A 17,500-nucleotide genomic window follows, 5' to 3' on the forward strand; every position below is an offset into this window, starting at 1 on the left:
TTCAGGCAATTCTCCTGCCTCAGCCTCCTGAGTAGCTGGGATTACAGGCACGCGCCACCATGCCCAGCTGATTTTGTGTAGTTTTAGTAGAGACGGGGTTTCACCATGTTGACCAGGATGGTCTCGATCTCTTGACCTCATGATCCACCCACCTCGGCCTCCCAAAGTGCTGGGATTACAGGCGTGAGCCACCACGCCCGGCCGGAGTGAAACTCTTTAAAAACTTCACTGAATAATAATTGATATCACAAAATATCTTATAAGGTGCTTCTGTTTCAAATTAACAGAGGGGTTTTACTATGATCTGAATGTTTGTGTTCCCCTAAAATTCCTATACTGAAACCTAATCACCAACATGATATATTAGGAGGTGAAGCCCTTGGGAGGTGATTACATTAGGTGATGGGCTTAATGCGCCTATACAAGAAACTCCAGAGAACATCCTTACCCCTTTCACCATTGAGAACACAGCAAGAAGGCACCATCTATGAACCAGAAAGCAGACCCTCACCAGACACTGCATCTGCTGGCTCCTTGATCTTGGACTTCCCAGCCCCCAGAACTGTGAGAAATACATTTTTGTTTTTCATAAGACACCCAGTTTATGACCTTTTGTTATAGCAGTTCCCATGAACTAAGACATAAAACAGTTTTTCTTTTGTATTTTACATGAAAGTTTGGGGCCAGAACTCAGAAAAAGCATTCAAGTCCACTATGAGATTCCTTTATTCCCCAAACAGTGCTCTGCTTCTCTTTTCAGTGCTGAATATATATGAAAAGCTATTTATTTTTTTTTTTCTTCGATACAGAGTCTTGCTTTGTCACCCAGGCTGGAGTACAGTGGCACCATCTTGGCTCACAGCAGCCTCTGCCTCCTGGGTTCAAGCAATTTCCCTGCCTCAGCCTCCCTTGTAGCTGGAACTGTAGGCCCACACCAACAAACTTGACTAATTTTTGTATTTTAGTAGAGGTGGGATTTTGCCATGTTTGCCAGGCTGATGTCCAACTCAAGTGATCTGCCTGCCTCAGCCTCCCAAAGTGCAGAAATTACAGGTGTGAACCACCGTACCCAGCTCAAAAAGCAAATTAGTTTGAAGATGCATCTAGTTATTAGTGTACCTGGGGGGCATTCTTAGTATTAACATTTAACTATGTGCCACAGTAAAGGTTCCCTCCTTTTCCGGAATGGACAGTATCAAGGACTCTTATTCAATAAATGGTGTCAAATATTGTCTGATAGTCAAAGCCTTCTAAAATCTGGATTAAATTACCACTTCATCTTCTGCTACATTTTCTCTCTCACCAGATGCCACAACCACACTGGACACTACAGGCTTTGCCCAAATATATTATTCTATTTGTTCCTCTCAGTTTTATAAATTCAGGTCTTGATACCAAATCTGCTTTTAAGTCCTGGATGTGCAATGTCATAGATAAGATATATTGGTCAAGGTTTCTTCCCTAAAATAAAAAACAGTAATATTATCAAGTAATTACACATAAAATATTAGCCATTATTATTATCTTTGCTTTTTCCTTTACTTCTCTCACTGTTGAAGTTCTACTTAACCTCCAAGTCAAAATGAACTACAAATGCTCACAAAAAATAAACTCCCCACTGCACCTTCCACCCTCAACACTATGATGCTTTGTTTTCCAGTTATTGCACCAGTAACAGTTTCACAGACTGGCTTGCATTACAGTCGTATATTCACTGTGCACACTGCCGTCACCTCTATTGTGACCTTCTTTCTAGAAATCAGAGTTGGTTTCATCTGCGTGTTTCCCACACAAAAATACGTTGCTTATATGGAGCAGAATTTCAGCAAATATTTGTTGGTTTGAGCTAAATGGTGATTCTTATTTTGTTCATATTCCTGCCCTTTGTTAATTAAAAATAGAGAGGTGAAAGGATTTTAATAAAATAGGGGGTTATTCCATTATATAACTTATTTATTTTTTATAAAAGTTTTCTGGAACCACATTGCAAACTTCTTAGGTGTATACTACACTTGGGTTGAATGCAGCACCAAAAAGCAGTCATTTTCAATCTCTTGAAAGATTACTGATGGATGCTGGTTGTATTAATCTGTTCTCACACTGCTAATAAAGACATACAGGAGACTGGGTAATTTATAAAGGAAAGAGGCTTAATTGACTCACATTTCCACATGGGTGGGGAGGCCTCACAATCATAGCTGAAGATGAATGAGGAGCAAAGTCACGTCTTACATGGGGGCAGGCAAGAGAGATTTGTGTAGGGGAACTCCCCTTTATAAAGCCATCAGATCTCGTGAGACTTATTCACCATCATGAGAACAGCACGAGGAAAAACCTGCCCCATGATTCAATTACCTCCCACCTGGTCCCTCCCAGGACATGTGGGTATTATGGGAGCTATAAGTCAGGATGAGATTTGGGTGAGGACACAGCCAAACCATATTATTGGTCTAGTGAAAAACTGCAGTCCTGGACATTATCAGCCAGATTCTTCAGCGACACTTTTTGGTACTAAAAACCAATCGGCTATAGAAGCTGCACCAAAAGGATTAGAAAGGCAGCTTCTCCATCTTTTGACAGGGAAATCAAGGGAAAGGTATGGCTAACACTTTTCCAAACTTCCTCTAAGGGATTGATCTAGTTTTATTTTAATTGGGAGAAATAAAGTGTGTCATCATACTTACATCCTGAACTTTCACATTTTTGACAATGCTTTTACTGTAAAGGCAGTTAAGCAGATGTGTCTATATACACAGATAAGGTCTGGGGAAGATTGTGAATCTGCAATGGGAAAATGCATAGCAGTGTCAAACATAAGCATAGTGATTTAACCCATTTGCAGATAATGTCAGCCTTATTTCGGAAAAAGTTCTAGTTACTATTTAGTCTTCCATTGTCTTTAAGGATCTTTTTGAGGGAAGGATATCAGAATGTTTGAGTTAGAGGGAACTTGGAAATTGTACAGCACTTTCACATGATGTAGAAGTACCCTGAAGCCAATTTAGAAGTGAGACCTGAAAATGATCACATGGAGTATGCAGCACCAGTGAGACTGGAATCAGATCTGTTTCTGTGCAACTCGGTCCTGATCAAAAGCTACTTAGAGAAACTACTCAAAGACAGCATTCTTTACTTTCTTCCTAAGCATCAGGCATACTTTATTTTAAGCTGTTTCCTTTGCAGAATTACTACTTTGCAAATATTAGCAGCTATGTTGGAAAACAACACAATTTCAGTGTTTATTATGATATGAAAGGAGAAGGGAAGCTTTGCAAATATTTTCTATATGTAAGTAATCCTAACTATGGGGCTAACCATTTTCCTGTTACCTTCTTCCTCAATCTTAGTCTCAAAATATATGCTATTGAAAAACTTGTTCTGACCATTCCTTTTTTTTTTTTTCGAATAGCAACACTTTTCTTTGCATCTCTTTAACTTTGGGCATCTGCAGGTCCTGCTTTGGCTTCGTTCCTAATTACTATATTATTAGCTTGATTTTCATCTGCTCTTGGCCATTTAGCCTATATGGACTTGTTTTCTCTGCCCTACTAATTAGGGGTTGAGCAGTGGGGTAGCCAAAACAAGTCTGCCCAGATTCAAGATATAACCTCATTCAGTATCAGTTTTCTCATTTCAACAAACCAGGGCTTCTTACATTTTGAGGCATGACCTTTCAATCCAAATCCACTATTTAATAAAGTTCCCAAATTAACAACCATGGGTCCATACGGCTTATCCAAGAGAGCCCTGTGGGTTCCTGTTAATCCAATCTCAGTGGCAGAGCCTGGACTTGGGCTGCTTCCTGAGAAGCTATATCTAGTTTTAAGCTGCTGTGTTTGGCAGATTCACTTGGAGAAAATTTACTAATAACTCAGAATGTAGTTTTCTCTGGGTGCCCCCGAGTGTGCACAGGGATTACATACCACAAGAGTGAGTGAAACTGTTGATAAAAGTTGAGCTTTACTCAACTAAATAGAAAACTTCCACTGGGTGATCCATCCAGCAAAAAAGAAACTTAGACTCCTTGACTTGTTCCCATTACATCTGAAAAGTCCTAATTAATACTCTCCAGTGCTCTGCATTTCCAACCATTTATGAATTACAGTGGAACAGGGAGAACAGGGTCTATGAAGGGCCCCCACATGATTGAATGCTCTTCTGTTGCTGTCTTGAAACTCTAAAAGCTGTAATCTTTGAATGTATGTTTTGAATGTGCAACCTTGAAGCATGTGATTGAACAAAGGATGTATATGGAAAAGAGGTAAATGCTTTCCCCTGTAATGACACTGTTGTCCAGCTTTTTAAACAAGGCTCTCCCATTTTCATCACTGTCCTGAGTAAGAATGAGGCATATATCACAGAGTCCCTACTTCAGCATGGCCATTTGTACACACATATGGCCCTGTAACCTCTGTCATGGCTTGTATCCTACGCACACATTACCTCAATGAGTCAGGTTCCCTTTTGCTCTGCTTCACGAGGAGTTATCTAAAACTATTTATCTGACACTTGCTCTGTGCCAAACACCATATCTATCACTTAACCCACATCAGTCATGGAATCACCATGGTGGCTCTCTGGGATCAGTGTTCTCATTATTCCCATTTTACAGGTCAGGAAATTGGAATTTAGGTTAATAACTTGTCCAGAGTCACATGGTAAGTGTTCAAGTGAGGATTTGAATCTTAACAGATTAAAGCCAGAGCTGACACCCTAAAAACATGAATACAGGTAAAAACAACATTTTTAAAGATGCCCAGCTCAAGAGCATAATCTGAATATTATACTCTTAGTAATCCACACCATGATTTCATCAGTAATCTTTTAACCTTTTATTGATTTATTTCCACTTTTTAAAAAAAGTGTCTTCATTTTACAGAATTGGCTCTATGCTGTTTCACATGAAGTGACAGCAATATGATAGGTGGTGAAATATATCCTTGCAGTAAACAATAACAACAAAAAAGTGTCTTCAATATAGTAGTATATTAGATTTTGATCTGCTAAAATTCATCTTAATGAGGCATCAGTGAGAGGATGACACTTGTGATAATTGTGATAATAATGACCGTCTCCTTTCTCTCATTTCATTTTCATTATTTAAATAAGGAGTATCCGAGTAACCAGCTGTTCTGCTTAAGGTCCTTAGGTCAAAATTGCAGTTTCACTCACTTTTTATTATTTTTATTTTCCGATCTCTCTTTCTGTCTCTCTTTCTCAATCTGAGACTAGGTTTAGAAAAATGTGTGTGGTACAGGTAGTGAGTTCAAAATCTGTAAGTTTCCATTTCTAGAACCTAATTCCAAAAAAGGACATGTGGCCTCCATACCAATCCTGCAAATATTTCCAAAAACTCCTCTTTATATAATTCACCCTTTAAGTCCAAAAACAATCCAAAAGCCTTGCTGCAAGGCACTCTCTCCCTCAGCTGCCACATGGGTCATTGCAAGTCCTGATCTTAGGTGATATTTCGGTCTGAAAAGAGGGAGAGCAGTTCACTTTCATGTCATTCCTCATCTTCTTCTATGGCTACTAAGCCAAAATAACAAGGCTACACATTTTATACTGTTTTCCCCCCAAATTCATGTGTTCAAGCTCTAAGTCAGAATGTGACTAAATTTGGATATAGGGCCTTTAAAGAGGTAATTAAGTTAAATTGAGAGCAGTAGGGTGTGCCTTATTCCAATAGGACTGGTGTTTTTAGAAGAAAAGGAGATTCAGCACACAGACACACCAGGGAAGTGCACACACAGAGAGACGACCGTGTGAGAAGGCAGCAAGAGGACAGCCATCTGGATGCCAGGTAGAGAGGCCTCAGATGAAACCCACCCTGTTGCCATCTTGATCTTGAACTTGCAGCCTCCAGAACTGTTAGAAAATAAATTTCTGTTCTTAAATAACCCTGTCTATGGTATTACCATATTATGTTACAGCAGCCCTAGCTAATACAGAATTTCTCTCATTTTCAGGCAAACACATTCTTAAGCTGCTCACCTTGTTCCCTGTCCCTTCCAGCCATTGTCTGAACCCTTCTTCACAGTCAACTTTGTAAATCATTTATGTAGTCATCCTTGACATTTTTCCATCACTCATCCCAATTTATTAGTAAATTATATCAATTTTAGCTTTAAAACAGTTCCAGAATGTTTTTCTTTTTAACCATTTGGCCACTACCATGGTGCAAGTTTCTATTATCTCTTACCTGGACCACAACAGTAGCCCCCAGTGGCTCTTCCTGTTTCCCTGTCCACCCTGCAGCAGCTTCTGATGAAAACCTCCCAATTACCTTGCATCTTAGAGGAAAAGACTGTCTTTGGAAAAAGATTTCCAAAGCCTGACATGATCTACCCTACCACCCCTTCACCACCCTGACCTCGACTACTACCTCTTTTTACTTCATGCATTACACTCAAGCTATGTTGAGTGTTCACTTCTGTTTCTTATCAATGCTATTCATGCAGCTGCTTCAGATTTTTAATATGTACTGCTTCTTCTGCCTGGAATGTAGTATTCACTGATATTTTCATGGTGCATGCTCCTCTCTCTCTCTCTCTCTCTCTCTCTCTCTCATTATCTATAGGTCCGTGCTCCAACTCCTCCTCACGAGAGAGGACTTCCCTGGCCAACTTCTCTGACCTCCCTAGATAAGACAACAACCATATCCACTTAGCAGTCCTTTAAATCCCTTTAAGTCTTGCTTAATGCTACATTATTCTTTCTAGCTGACATATTGTGTATTTTTTTGTATGTATATTGTCTGTCTTCCCTCTACAACAGAAGTAACTGCTCAGTTCCAGCATTGGTTAGCAGTGCCTGGAATGTAGTAGGTCTCAATAACTCTTTCCTAAAAAATAGTTCTACTTTGTTATTTCTCCTTTATTCTCATATTTATTTCAAATTGGTTTTTCCTCTTGTCTTCTGAATTTTCTCTTATTGGGGTATTCAGTGATCTCTGTTTTGCTAAACCTTCATCCAACTTTACCTCTCAGATGGTTTTGACAGAATAAAAAACTACCCTCCTATTGAATCATTTTCTCTTCCTAGCTTCGATGATTTCTTCTGTGCCACAGGCCACCCCTTAGTCTCCTCATTTCCTCCTCCTTTATGCAGCCCTGAAGCTGTGCAGCTCTTCAGAGATCTCACCAGAGTCCTCCTCTCTTCTCACACTTAAGTTTCTCTCCAGGTAATCTCATGGTCTCCCATGCCTTTAAATACCATGGGATGTTAAAGTCAGGAAACTTATTTTCTGGCCCAGCCTTATCTTCTGAGCTTTAGGCCGATGCTGTCATTAGGAATCTAGGTGTGATGTGTGGTAACTAAGTGCCATACCTACTTGTTCTTGCATGTTACTTCCCTCAGAAGACATTTGATTGCTTAACTTGGAAAGTTGGGAGTCTCTTCCCTTTTCCTTTCTTTCCATATTCAATTCACTAGCAAGTCCTGTTTATTCCACTGTTGAACTGTACCTTGTGTGTCTGCTGCCTTCTCTTCATCTTCTTCATCACACCCAAACCACCATCATTCCCTCCCTGGACCACTGCAACACCCATCTAAATGGTGTTTCTGCTTCTACTTTTGTCTTCTTTTTATCTGTTCTCTATGAAGTCACCAGTATGATCATATGATCATGCTACATTCTTGCTTAAAACACTTCAAATGACCCTCACTGCAATTAGGTTTTTAATTCCATCATGATCTGGCCTCTAGCTATTTCTTTTGCATGACATCTCACATCTCCTGCTCCCACTCATCATCCTAAACATGTTTGAAATCATAAATAACTCTTATTTATGGAGCAACTGCTATGTACATTGTGGCAGTTATTAACATATTTACTATATCATTTTCAATTTATGCAAAATGAGCATTAATGTCCCTAAATTTTAAATAAGAAAACTGAATTCCAAGAAAATTAATCATGGAATTGAAATCATATTTGTTAAATGAATGAATAAATTAATGAATTAATTTGCCCAAGACCACATAGCTGGACACTGCAGATTTTGTTCACCATACAGGGTTATTGAGATGATACATAGGCCAATTTTTCAAAGCTTAAAGTACCAAAATATAAATTCTAAACTCATATTACAGTTTGAAGTTTGTGTTATCCTGTATTATAGAGGCATTCTTGCTGGGTGGGAAATAGACAACTAAAAGGCTGAGTTCTCAACATTAAAGAGCTTATTTTTTCACTAGGCAGGCACGGCTTACATACATTAGAACTCGTAGAGAACAATATAACTGGCATTTAAAAATCCATGAGAGGACAACTGGAAAAAGTCCTCTTTTGCATGCTGTTGAGGAAAGACCTAAATAAAGGGGGCCCCAACCAATCAACACAATCAACTAAGTCAACCAATGGAGTGACACATTGTAGACAGTCTCTGACATACAACGTAAAAGCCCCTAGAATTTAGCTCTGAGCACATAACCCACAAGAGTGTATCAAATCTGAGCTTACCAAATAGTACCTAACAAATGAGGTCTCCACTGACAATATGTCCACCCCGATTCTACAACTGCCCACTCCATTAACCTCTATACCCTTTAACCTGATGTATTATCTTTCTTCTCACCACCTGACACCATCTATTTATCTGCTTGTCATCTGTTCGTTGTGTCTCTGGTCTGTAACGGGGGCTAGCACTTGGCATTTGCTGAAGAAATCATGTGTTTCCTGCATGAATCATGAACCAATAGGTTGAACTGAGTCCAGTCTTAAATGGAGGACTCAGAGATTAGGATAGTCACAGCAGCAATTATGTATTCTACCGTTACCTCTCTTGACTGCAAAATACTGCCTAATTTTCTGCCCCCAGTTTTCAGGATGGGTTTCCCTTCCCTCTTTCCACATCTTATAGTACGGAAAGCTGCAGCCCCATCCATGCATTGTCCCCAGAGAATATAACCAGGGGCATAGGCCAGGCCCTTTTTAACGACCCTCTGAGAGCTTTCCTGGGCATCTGTCTGCCGTGTCAGTGGCCTCACTTCCTTTGCTGCTGGCTCCAACCCAGAGGATCACCAGCCCATCTCCAAATGTGCTATTTGTGAGGATTCATCCAGATACAGCTCTCCGGAACCCAAGAGACCCCACACTGGCTCCATTCAACTGTGACAATGTGCCCAAAAGCTGCTGCAGGTTTCACTAAATTATGGAGCAAATGTCAGACTTCCCTTGCATTATCAGACACACATCTTACAAGGCCTCTTTATTGGGTTTTTATATCTTGAGGGGGTCTTAATAGGATGAAAAGGAGGCTTGCTAGGTGCAAATGAGTGCCGTTCAACTATTTAAAGGCACATTTAATTAAACTGGATTCATTGCCTGCATGGGGCAAGTTAAATGAAAACTAAATAGATGGAGTATGATTACATATTATTAAGAAGAGAGACAGCTCTGGAGACCAAATTCTTTTAACACAACATTAAGCTGAGCTCATTTCATATGCACAGTTTAGCACCGGCCTATAAGGAGAACGTGTTTAGAGAAAATCAGCAGAATGGTTATGAGCTCTAAACAGCTTTTAATAAAATGCAATGTTTCAGGGAAGGAGCAGCTTCTAAGTTTCACTTAAATATGCTAATTAAAGAAAATGAAGTTTCCCACTGATTCCAGGTTCCCTTTGTGTTCCCTCTATTTTTTATGTTCATCTCACCCAGGCTACTTTCTACCTTGTTTTGTGAACTCCCAGAAATGCTCCAGATTCCTTATTAAGAAGATATCAGTACTCAATGTGAGTCGGGAGGAGGAGAAAATAAACCTAAGTCTGCTAAATTGGTGACTTTATTCCAATTGGCTCTGGTGTCTGGGCGTCCATAGACTGAAATAATTCTCAACTTCTAGCTGGAATCAAGACTATTTTGACAAATGGACCTCACTGAGTTTAGCAATAATAACAAAAGTAGTTTTCATCTGTTGAGTCTTTGTACTGAGACAGGTGCTTTACAGACATCACCTAATTTGTTTCTGACCATCACCCTGGAAGATAGGTATTGATATCCCATTCTACAGAAACTGAAAGGACAAGGCTATTTGCACAGGGTTACACAAATAGTCAGTGGTGTTTCTGGGATTTAAACTCAGGTCTGACAAGCTCCAAAATCCCTGCCCCCTCACTGGCAACAGTCTCTGCCCTGATCCCATCCAGGGAGCCACATCTCCAGGGAGGAGTGGTATTTCAAAAGTGTAAATAAAGTAAATAATCAGTAAAGTAAATAAATTAGTCAATAGTCAATAAAATAAAGTAAATAAAATAAAAATAGTTAATGAAATAGTCAACATAATTTTACATCACAAAAGAGGAGAAAAAAAATTTACAATGACTTTCAAAGAATGAACGCTTTTAAAGCAATCTTTGTGGCCGATAATTCCACAGATTAAAAAAAAAAAAAAGATTGAAACCTAATTGATCTGATTTATCCATCCCCAAGTTACAATCTTCTGCATAGCCTCTCCATTTCTCTTTCTTCTGATAGCAACATCTTGGTGCTACTGTGGAATTAGCTCTCCCCCACATTTTGTTCATGTGACCTAAGCTGTATTTATCCTACCCATTAGTTTCATGAGTTGGCACATGCCCCTGGCCTGGGCAATAGGTCCCAGATTGGTTCACAACACCCACTCCAAGAAATGATCAGCCCCAATACTTTTGTCTGGAGCTACTGAGAGAGAGAGATCCTCCCTGTAGCTGCTAAGGTGGGAGGATACATTCTCTTAGTGGTCCTCTTGGCACCACTCTCAGGCAAGATGAGAACTTGCCTGAGAATGAAGCCCAGCTGAGGTATTGAAAGGGTAAACAAGCCCAGTGACATTGTTTGAGAGCTGAGTCCAGGCACACATGAAGTCAAACGTCTACACATGGACTTTTCTAGTTCATGACCCAATCAATTTCATTTTGTTTTCGAGCAAATAGAAATCAGTTTTCTGTCATAAGCATCTGGAAACATATGGCTCCCAATCTCACCAGTTTTATAGTTGTAGAGCCTGAAGCCCAGAGTGAGAGAGTAGAATTTTTACCACTAATTAGTGACATCTTTAAGCTAAGAATCTGGAACCTCCTCCTCTCCAGCCAGTTTTGTTTCCTTTACCATAACCTGCTAGACCATTGATTCTTGAAGTCCGATCACCAGACCAGCAGCATCAGCACCATTTGGAACTTGCTAGAAATGCAAACTCTCAAACCCCCATCCAAGACCTACTGAATCAGAATATCTGGGAGTAGGACTAGCAATCTGTGTTCTACTAAGTTCATCAGTTGACTCTAATGCCTGCTGACGTTTGAGAACCACTGCTCTAGATCAATGTTGTTCCAGTTTTTGAATCCTGATCCCAAGAAGACATTTTCCCTCCACCATTTCTGCTCAAATTTTCTATAGTTCCCGAAGTTCGATTTTAGGGTGAGAGGTTCCTAATCTCACGTAAAAAGGGGCCTTTTGAATATTTGCAGAATCAGAAGGGGGAAGTGGGGTTGAGGAATGCACAGCAATAGAGATCTGCCTTGGGAAATCTCAGGGCCTGTCCCAGCCCTCCTCCAAATCGAAATGTGGATATAGTTAGAGAAGAAGCAGCAACTCTTTAAGGGAGCTCAAGATCTGAAGCTTTGATTTCTAGAAATGGTGTAGGAAGCTAGGCATTAATATATTCCCCTCAAACATGGGGAATTCAGTAGGGCTACTTCATGGCAAATGTATGAAAAACTGCATGTGTTATGGAAACTGACACTCTCCTTGCTGCATGCTCAGCTACCCTTCCCTGGGGAAACAGTCTTTTCCAAAGAGAAGTGTGTCTACTATACCTGTATACTCTGAGCCTCAGAGCTTTGGTGTTCTATCTTCCTAGGAAGGTTTTCAGGGGACAAAACTGTGTTCAACAGAAAAGAAATCATCTGCAGGAGAAAGATTTGGGGGCAAGCTGATTTTTCGGCCATCCTAGGAACACTGGGAACTGCTTCTGCATCTTTGCAATGGTTAGTCATAGTTATAATTCCTAAATACCCCACAATCTTAACTCAGACTATTTCCAAAAATTCCTATTATGGTATTGTAACTTCAACCATCCCTTTCCTTGTAAAACTATTCCTGTCTTCCTTGACATTCCTTTTTTGTGTTACCATTGATTCTTACGCATGATTTTGTTATATTTATTGTATTATTTAATACTAAGAATAATTTGTATAATAGATAATACATTTTATGTTTATTATTATCTATTTTGGGCCACATCTCTCTACTAGGTAGAGTAGGGCCCTTCTGTATCTCTCAAGAGCCAGAATGCAGGAGCTGTCACAGCAGGCGTGCTCAAACTTTCTTTTCAACCAGAAAAATAAATTTCTTGCTAGGTATACTCTTCCAAGGTCAGTCAGGGAGCTCACCATCTTGAGAAATGAATAACAGCTTCCATGAATGCAATGCTTGACATAAGCCAGGCCCAGTGCCTGGTGAGTTACAGACATTTTCATAGGTTAGGAAATTGAGGCACAGAGTTTGTTGCTTGTCCAAGGTTTGTGTAGCTGGTGAATGGTGGAGGCAGGACTGAACCCCAGGACTGAACCCCAGACTTAACTCCAGTAATTTGTCATAAAATGATAAAATTACTGTTGCCATTATATCTGTATCCCTCCTTTATTCTTTCATTCATTCATTCATTTAACCTACACTTAGGGCACTTAGTAGAGCCTTCTCCTTACTGTTTCTACAGTGTGGCTAGGCATGTGGACATCCTGAGGGAATACCCTTCAAAGATTTCTGACTTCCATAAGCTCACAGAATGGTAAAGAGAAAGGCCCCAATACCACAAAAAATAAAAATAAAAAAATGTAAAAAATAGGCAAATACAATCCAGTAATGATAGAGAGCCTCTTGTCTTGGATTTCCATAGCGCTGTTCTTCTACAGACTGCAAACCTCTCAGTACATCAGCAGTGAAATCATAAAAAGATTGTTATTGTTTCACTGTTTTTTAAACAAAGCTCCTTACTTTGCAACATCTTAGGCTTAGAGGAACATCAAATTAAGCAGGTTATCTTAGTACTGTCCATTATCCCAGGCCCGCTTGCCTATCCCAGCTCTAATTGCCAGCTTTCCTGGGCAGAAAGAATTCCAAGCTGCGTGCTCTGCACTTTCTCCTCCGTTTTAATATCATCAGATTTGAAATAGACATACGCTGCAGCAGAGTTGCTGGAAGTATTATAGAAGCCCAGTAGGAGATATTTGCATATTTATGAAAATAGTTTACCTTCTGCTATGATAATAACAAATGTTCACCGTCTCAGCAGTGTGCTCACTTTGTTTGAGGAAAACCAGGAGTGCATTAACAATTTAGAAAGGGCTTTTGAGGATTGGTTACAAACACTATCTTATTTTTCTTAAAGTTATCATTTGAGGAGGGTATTTTTATGTTGCATCTTCAAAGAATAACCTTCTTCTGACGATGATAAAAAGGGAAACTTTTTCAATCCTTCCCAAAATGTGCTGAGAGTTTAGGTCAGACTTGGCCAAACTTAGTCTAACAGGTTACACTAGGAATCCATACCCAACAAATATAACTTTTGCCTATTTTTTTGATGACTACTTATGGTTGACTTGTCAGTCTTATTAATTGTTTTCAGCTTTCTAAAGATCTTTCTGACAATGTTAAGCAAAGGAAGATGCAAGTCTGACTGAGCAATAGTTAACTTGTAACCTTTCTCTACAAAGAGAATGAAGATGTCAGAAAAAAATGTTTTCATGCAGAAAGATGACTACAGTGCCTTTAATGACACTAAATCTCTGTCTGGCAGCCAATATTTGTATTCGACTATTCTGGCTACAAGACCAGTTTACTGTAATTTAAAAATTGCCTAAAATAAATGAGACGAAGGTGAATGGTGTATTAGAAAGAGCAAAGGTTTTGAGGTTAGACAGACTTGGACACAAATCCACATTGTGTTACACTTATTTGCAGTGGCCTCCTGGAAAATATTTTAACCTTTTTGAGACCCAGTTTCATGAGCTGTAAAATGGGGATAATCTTGCCCAGGATTTTATAAGCTTGAGCTGAAAAGAGAGCCTCTAGTTTTGAGCACAGAGTGCTGGTAGAATGTGAGTAGGTGTTCAGTAACCTTTTTCACAGAGTATGTGCTCCATGTTTTACTATTATTTGTGTTATAGTTATCAAACAGTTGAAATACTGTTACTTGTATTAGTTTTCTGTGACTGCTGTGACAAATCACCACAAACTTGGTGGCTTACAGTAACAAAAATTTTTTTCTCATAGCTCTGGAGGCCAGAGGTCTGAGATTAAGATGTTGGCAGGTCGTGCTCCCTTTGAAGACTCACTAGAGCCTTTTCTTGCTTCTTCCAGCTTCTGGTCACTCCATACACTCCTCAGCTTGTGGCTGCAGAATTCTAATCTCTGTCTTTGTCTTCACATAGCTTTCTTCTCTTTGTCTTCTCCTGTTTTGTCTAAGGACACTGATCATTGGATTTAAGGCACATCCAGATAACCCAGGTAGATGTCATCTTGAAATTCTTTACTTAATGACATCCTCAAAGCTTCTTTTTCCAAATAAGGGCACATTTACAGGTTCTGGAGATTAAGACATGAACATATCATTTTGAAGAGCACCACTGAGCTCACCACACTAGTATATTGTGAAACAACCATGAGCCAGCTTTCACAAGATAATTTCTTTCAGTTGCTTAGTTTTTTTAAAAAAATCATTTGCACCACTATTAAGCTGAAGGAAATATCCTCTAACTCAAAATATTGCAGAAATTAAACAAGAATTGAGAACTTTGTTGTAGTAAGAACCTCATACCTTAGTATAAACTTTGGTAATTTATGTGCTCACTGTCCATAGCATCTCTAACTCAGGGGACCTGTGATACTCACCTCACACCTTTGGCTTGTTGCCACATCATTTTGGGATGATCAGGCCTGTCATCAACTTTGCTCCCTGATAAGTAACTGGTTGGGTGCTGGGATTTAGACAAAAGTACACTCATTTTCAAATCTTACTTTAAATCAATACATCAAATCCACATTTTAATCTTGCCTTTACCTTTAAAAAATAAACCAATGTGGATAGAACTTTCTGACACCCTTATATGCTACTTTGAAATCACCCAACTCATTTGCATGGATGACCTCTACTTGAACTCATTTCTCCAGAAATAAAAGTTTAGTGCACTACTAATTCAACTTAGAAAGTAATTGGAAGACTTCAGCAAATGAGAAAAATTCTCATTTTATAGGGACTGGGGACTTAATTCAAATGGAAAAACCTTCATTGATGACATGAGTTTATTGTGCAGTTAACATAAAATAACCTTACCTAGAATTGTAAAGACTCTGAAAGTATCTGTTTGCAGGTATCTATGATTAAAAGATTCTTTAACAGAATATCACATTTCTTGAATTTTCTGCATATTGTATATTAAAGAAGACAATGACCACTAGGAATCCTAATAATTAATATAATTTCATTTGATAGAACCCTATTACAACCTCAAAATCTAGATATAGAGTTTCTTTAGGTTCCAAGACACTATATTCTCTTTTCCTGAATCCTTAACTCCTACCTCTAAATGTCAGAGATCTCCTGGCTCAGCCCTAAGCCCTCTTATCTAGTTGCATATCTCCTTGGAAATTCCATCCATTCCTCTGGCTGTTTTTACAATTCACATGCTATTAATGTCCGAATACTCTATCTCTCTAAGGTTGAGTCCTATATCAATATACCTATTTAATGTCATTACTTGGATACCTCGTAGTCATGTCAAAAGTAACCTGCTCAAAATTAAATTCTCTTTTATATTGAGTTCCCTAAAAGCAGAGGTTCAGACAAGAATTCTCAAGTAATTTATGATATGGAAATTGATGTAGTAATAGTCAAGTGATTCATTTAATTAGTGCTCTCAGAAGGGGGGTGAGAAAAACAGGAGAAGCCTGAGCAAAAGATATAAGTGAGTCTAGCTTCAACATGATCCCTTAGGGAAGTTCTGGAATGCAAATTGTTCACTCAGCTGCTCCCACCTTGAGGCAAGGAGACTGGCTTTTTGTTACCACATGTCAGGTTTCCAGCTTCCTCAGGAGTGAAAGGTGTAGGACTTAACTTCCCCAGTACTGCAGCTACTGTCTTACTGGGGAAAAGCTCCAGAGAAGGTGGCAGCTGTGAGCAAGTAGCATCCAATACTCACAGCAGCTTGGAAATGGGCAAATCTGCTAGGAGAGAAGGCAAGATCAGGGCACCAATAACATCCACTATAGCTTCTTAATGAACCCCACACTATGTGGTCAAAGTTCTACCTACCAACTTTTCCCTGATACACACTATCTCTCTATCTCTTCTCCCAATAACCTAGTGATGCAGGATTTTTCTCAGTCACTTTCCCAGCCAGGGACCTCCGCAGCCAACGACGTCCCTGCCTGGGCCTTGCTCAGCCCTGGGCCTGCTGCAGGAGGTACCCCATCCACTTGGCCTGCTGGGCTGCACTTGGCTTGGATCCCAGACTCACTGCAGGTTCTGGGCTCAGCCTGCAGTTGGGCTGGGCATGTCCCAGTCTGCTTGTGTTACAGCTCGCACCCATGTTTGGCGGTTCCCAAGTTCTTGTCCTGCATCCAAGAAGAATGAGGTTATGTTGACAATCAAAGGGTGAGGAGGTCAGAATAATTTTATTGACTGATGTAACAGCTCTCAGTGGAGAAGGGATGCAATGGTGGTCCCCTACCCAAAGTTGGGTGGTCTCCCTCCCAACTGGGAGGGCTGGGTCCAGGGCTTTTATGAATTCAGAGTGGGAAGTATGTGCTGATTGGTTTGTGAGTTTGCAAAAAAGTTTTTTTAAAAAGGCGCCACTCAAAGGTGGGCATGACAGTGTAGAAAACCAATGAAAGAAACGTAGGTATATATAAAGTAGGTGAAAGGAGAGGATCAGAGGAAAGCCACCAAATGGGAAGAGAGATTCTCACTCCAGTCCGTGGATTTGACTTGTAGCTTGGCTTTCAGGCTTTAAACTGTCTCAACTGGAAGGTAGGATTTCACTGGGGACCTGCCCCTATCTGCCTCCTGCTGCTATCACTAGACCAAGCAACCACCATGTCTTATTTCAACTAGTAAAATGCTTCCAACATAGGCACATTTGTCTACCTTACTCACCAGCAATACATTGACCTCAGAAAAGCCAGAATTATTATTTTTTAAACACAAATATGGTGACTCCAAATTCTTTAATATCTTCTTCCTGCCTTTATAACTAATTTAAAAACTAAGGCCAAGATCTCAGAGCCACTGTGGCATCAGACTCCTGACTCCAGTGTGCTCTCCAGTGACCTCTCCCTCTGATATACTATGCATCTGATGCTTCTGGTGCTTTGGTCCATTCCTATATCACCAGAGGCTTCTGCCTGGTGTTCTTCATTCATGTTATTTCCACTGATGAGATAAGAATACTCTTATATTCTTTTTTTTGAGATGGAATATCACTCTGTCACCCAGACTGGAGTGCAGTGGTGTGAGCTC

The 17,500-nt window shown here is 39.8% G+C and overlaps 1 long non-coding RNA gene across 6 annotated transcripts in view; it reads left to right on the plus strand.

Annotated features, from left to right (window-relative positions):
* LOC108300474 overlaps positions 1-17,500 on the plus strand; it is a 176,941-nt gene that overhangs the window by 146,108 nt on the left and 13,333 nt on the right. Inside the window, exon 8 of one of the 6 annotated variants that reach the window (XR_005199185.1) lies at positions 14,257-15,204. The exons of 4 other annotated variants lie outside the window; for them this stretch is intronic. This is a non-coding gene — a long non-coding RNA (uncharacterized LOC108300474). Of the gene's footprint in view, positions 1-5,689; positions 5,926-14,256; positions 15,205-17,500 lie in introns of those variants that run through there. One more of the 6 variants, XR_005199187.1, reaches the window with a different exon arrangement.

Source organism: Cebus imitator, unplaced genomic scaffold (assembly GCF_001604975.1).
Source record: "Cebus imitator isolate Cc_AM_T3 unplaced genomic scaffold, Cebus_imitator-1.0 Scaffold27, whole genome shotgun sequence".
In the NCBI taxonomy this organism is placed as follows: Eukaryota; Metazoa; Chordata; class Mammalia; order Primates; family Cebidae; genus Cebus; species Cebus imitator.